The sequence below is a fragment of the Microtus ochrogaster genome, linkage group LG3 (genome assembly GCF_000317375.1).
Source record: "Microtus ochrogaster isolate Prairie Vole_2 linkage group LG3, MicOch1.0, whole genome shotgun sequence".
Lineage (NCBI taxonomy): Eukaryota > Metazoa > Chordata > Mammalia > Rodentia > Cricetidae > Microtus > Microtus ochrogaster.
Window position 1 is genome coordinate 17,834,395 of NC_022029.1, and position 4,748 is coordinate 17,839,142.

Consider the following 4,748-nt stretch of genomic DNA (forward strand, 5'->3'; position numbering starts at 1 on the left):
TGCAGAGAAATCCAACGTCTTCCGTCACCAGCATGCCAGCCCACTCACCTCCCTCTCATGAGAAGCAAAATGAAATGGTGTTTACCCTCAGGTTCCAGATTTGGATGGTACTACCCTCTGGTCTGTGGTCTGAAATGGTTAATGGGCCTTAAAGTTCCCATTTCCGCATGTGTGGGATAGCATCTATCTAAGTGGGGGATAACATCTACCTAAGGGATTCTGTGAAGATTAACTTTGTTAGTACATGGAAGACAGCTGGTAGATTCAAGGTGCGCAGCACTGCTAAACCCTATCGTAGTTTGTGTCACTGTGTTCTAAGTGTGAGCCACAGCAGCCCAGGCTGGGGTTGAGCGCTCACAGTTCTAGGGTGGATACGGATCATAACAGAGAGTCAATATTAGATCAGTGTTTGACTAGTTATCCCAACAGAGGTTTTTGAGCTGTCCTTTCTCCTCCAGGGACACCAGCCTGCTGTCAACTGAGAGGGCCATTTACAGAGGCTCGAAGGAAGTGCCTACATGCAGGCAAATTCATCATATTCAAGTTGGCTCTCATGCAAAAGGGCAATGGAGCCTTCTTGTGAAGGTAGACCAATGTTCCTTGGTCTGGAGCAGTGATTCTTAGCCTTCCTAATGCTTTTGATCCTTTAATACAGTTCCTTATGTTATGGTGACTTCCAACCATAAGATTATATTTGTTGCTACTTCATAACTGCAATTTTGCTACTGAGCGGTGTCTCAGCCCCTAAGACCATTGGAGACACATGTTTTCTGATTGATGATCGTGACCTGCAGATTGAGAACCGCTGGTCTGGAGGCTCACCCTCCAATTCTGAGTCCACTTAATTACTGTCACTTGCTTCTTGACACATTACCATGGCAACGGAGGAGGCACAGTAAAGGTTGTCAGCACTGACTAATGCGGAACCATTGGCTTGGTTTACCATTTATCAAAACTCTGCCTCTGGATTCTCTCTCAGGTCTTGGCTCTTTGCTAAGTCTTGTGTCTCTGTGTGTCCTGTTCAGAGAACAAGATGACTTGCAAAAAATTTCTCTTAGCACTAGAAAAACAGTGATTTATTATTTCCCCTACTTAGAATGCTCACGGAGGGAGACATGCTCTTCTGGGGCCGGGGACTGGGGATGCATGCAGGGAACTTGCAATTCTTCCCTTGCTTATTTGAGGGCCTGGGGAGGGGGAGGGCTATGAAGACCATGTCATCATTACTTTATTTTGAAAACCCTAATCAAGGTCTGCCAGTTTTCAACATTTCCAGTTGAGTACTAGGAATGTTTCAGAGATTAGGGGAAGGCCTGGTGAAGAACCTTTTCCAAGCCCCTAATTACGAGTGCATGTGACACTCAGGACTTGTATTGGGCTTCCAGCCAGCTGTGAGACTAGGAGAGAAGGCTCAATGCCAGCTTCTAGCTTCCCCAGCCTCTGCATTCAGAACAAGATGGATGTGAGCCCACAGTCTCAGAAACAGAGGAGACCCCACTTCATCTATGCCTGGATGTCATTTGTTGACCTGCTCATTTGTAAAACTCATGTTTACCAAATACTGCGATGGTCTGCATGTGTCTACTCCTGCTCAAAATTCGCATATAGAAATTCTGATACCCAAAGTGATGATAGGGGATGGTGGGGACTCTGGGCAGTGACGGGGTCATGGGGGTGAAGCTATCCTGAATTGGATTAGTGCCACTATCAATGAGTAGTTAGAGAAACTCCTTGTCTTTTTACTATGTGATATCAGCCAAATAAAATGAAATAAAATAAAATGGCTCTCTATGAGGGAGAACTCTGCCAGAATGTTAAGCTAAGACTTTAGGCTTTCAATATCATGAGGAGTCTATCTATCTATCTATCTATCTATCTATCTATCTATCTATCTATCTATCTATCTATCTATCTGTCTGTTGCTAATAAATCCCTTAGTCTTCAATGCTTTGTTATAGTAGTTCCAACCTACTGACCAATTCTTTAACTTCTCGACACTGATAGGGAGCCAAGCTAAAACATATAATAGATAAAGCTTTTTTTTTTTTTTCCCATCACAAGCCTTGTGCTTGACCCGGTAGAATAAATAGACTAGTAAGAAAAGTGTGTAGAATATCAATGCTGATAGAGGCTATTGTAAAAGATAAAAGAAGATGGTGGTAGGAGACAGTTGGGGTGTGTGTAGGCTTAACTTTAGGTAAGATGGCTAGGTGAAGACCGGCAAGGCAGTTATTGATTGCATAAACACTCTAAAGGGGGGAATGTGGGGACTCAGGGGAAATCTTTAAGAGGAGAAGGGGAAGAGAGAATGCCCATGTATCTAAAGAATCACAAGGTGTTGGTGTGGCTAGAAGAGCCTGGCCAAGAAAGGGGTCCAGAGAGGAGAGGTAGCATCAGGGGAGATAGGCCGGAGGCAGGGAGAAAAGTTAGCATTGAATAAATGAAGTGAAGAGAGACTGTTTCTTTGAACAGAGAGTTATCTGTTGAGGATGGATTTGGCCTACATTTTTGAAAGGTCACATTGTAAGCAGGGAGTCTAGTCAGGAGTTGTGGTAATCCTGGCAGGAGGGAGCCATAGACTCCATCAGAGTAGAGGAAACACAAACACAGAAGATTCTGGATATAATGTCTGGAAACATTTGCACTAGGTGTATTGTAGGTTATGGATAGAGAGGAGCAAGACATGTCTCTTAATCGGGGATCTTTCAGAGAGATAAAGCCAGCAGCATGTTGGCATGTGTTTATGAAACATATACATACACACACACACACACACACACACACACACACACACACACACACACATATACATATACACAGTCCTAAATAGTATCTAATACACAGAAGCATTGTCTCAGTCTGTTGGACACACCAGACAGCTCATTAACATCAGAAGTTTGTATCTTATACTCTCCGGCACTGAAGGCTTCGGTCAAAATCTAGGACTTGTCTAATCCATGACCCCATCACACTAACCACCACAGTTAGGCAGCCACAAGTATGGCTTTGCTATTGACTAAGGAGACCGCTTTGACAATGTAGGTTGGGCCTGGTGAGAGGTGAAGAGCTTGGTTTGGGAAGGCTAAATTTGAGATGCTCTTCAGGCCTTGAAATGGTTGTTGGTTTTATTGATCTTTTGTTTATTTATTTATTTAATTAATTTATTTATTAAAGATTTCTGCCTCCTCCCCGCCACTGCCTCCCATTTCCCTCCCCCTCCCCTGATCAAGTCCCCCTCCCTCATCAGCCCAAAGAGCAATCAGGGTTCCCTGCCCTGTGGGAAGTCCAAGGACCACCCACCTCCATCCAGGTCTAGTATAGTGAGCATCCAAACTGCCTAGGCTCCCACAAAGTTAGTACGTGCATTAGGATCAAAAACCCATTGCCATTGTTCTTGAGTTCTCAGTAGTCCTCATTGTCCGCTATGAGGACAATTGTTCAGCAAGTCCGGTTTTATCCCAGGCTTTTTCAGACCCGGGCCAGCTGGCCTTGGTGAGTTCCCGATAGCACATCCCCATTATCCCGATGTGTGGGTACACCCCTCGCGGTCCTGAGTTCCTTGCTCGTGCTTTCTCTCCATCTGCTCCTGATTTGGACCTTGAGATTTCAGTCCGGTGCTCCAATGTGGGTCTCTGTCTCTGTCTCTGTCTCCTTTCATCGCCTGATGAAGGTTAATATTCAGGAGTTTAAGTTTTTCTTTGGGTTCACCTTCTTATTTAGCTTCTCTAGGATCACGAATTATAGGCTCAATGTCCTTTATTTATGGCTAGAAACCAAATATGAGTGAGAACATCCCATGATCCTCTTTTTGGGTCTGGCTTACCTCACTCAGGATAGTGTTTTCTATTTCCATCCATTTGTATGCAAAATTCAAGAAGTCATTGTTTTTTACTGCTGAGTAGTACTCTAATATGTATATATTCCATACTTTCTTCATCCATTCTTCTATTGAAGGGCATCTAGGTTGTTTCCAGGTTCTGGCTATTACAAACAATGGTGCTATGAACATAGTTGAGTATATACTTTTGTTGTATGATAGGGCATCTCTTAGTTTTATTGATCTTGAGTTACAATGAAGAGGACCAGACAGGGGAGGGCTGTGTGGAAGTCATCAATGCCTAAATGTGACAGTTAGAGCTTCAAAGAGGGTTGAGATCAACAGGGGCAAGGCATAGAAGGAAATGGTCTTGTCAGGAAGTCAATGCCTGGCAGCATTCCTCTGTTTCAGTGCTGGGGAGAAGCGTACTGCTTTGGCCTCTAGGCCCCGGTGTTGAACTGGATCAGCCAGCCAGCCCCTGGAGGAACTGAATCAGTAGTGAAACACTTGAGGAGTTAAGTGGGGAATCTCTAAGAATGTGTATCCTGTGGCTTTCAGGTGTTCTTGGAGCTGTGTTTTCCTTCACTCAACACCTTCTGAGTTGAGATTATTGCATGTTAAGTTTGTCACATGCCCACACACATACACACTACCACCTCCACCACCACCACAGCTACCATCACTACCACCAGGCATTGTTTGGTGGGACAGACTCAGAAACACAAATGAAGAATATGGCCAGTGCATATAAGAGGAATGGGAGAGTAAATGGGTTGCATGGGAGAGGGTTGGGGAGTGCATAGGTTGCATGGGAGAGGGTTGGGAGGGTGCATGGATTGCATGGGAGAGGGTTGGGGGAGTGCATGGGTTGCATGGGAGAGGGTTAGGGAGTGCATGGGTTGTATGGGAGAGGGTTGGGTGGTGCATGGGT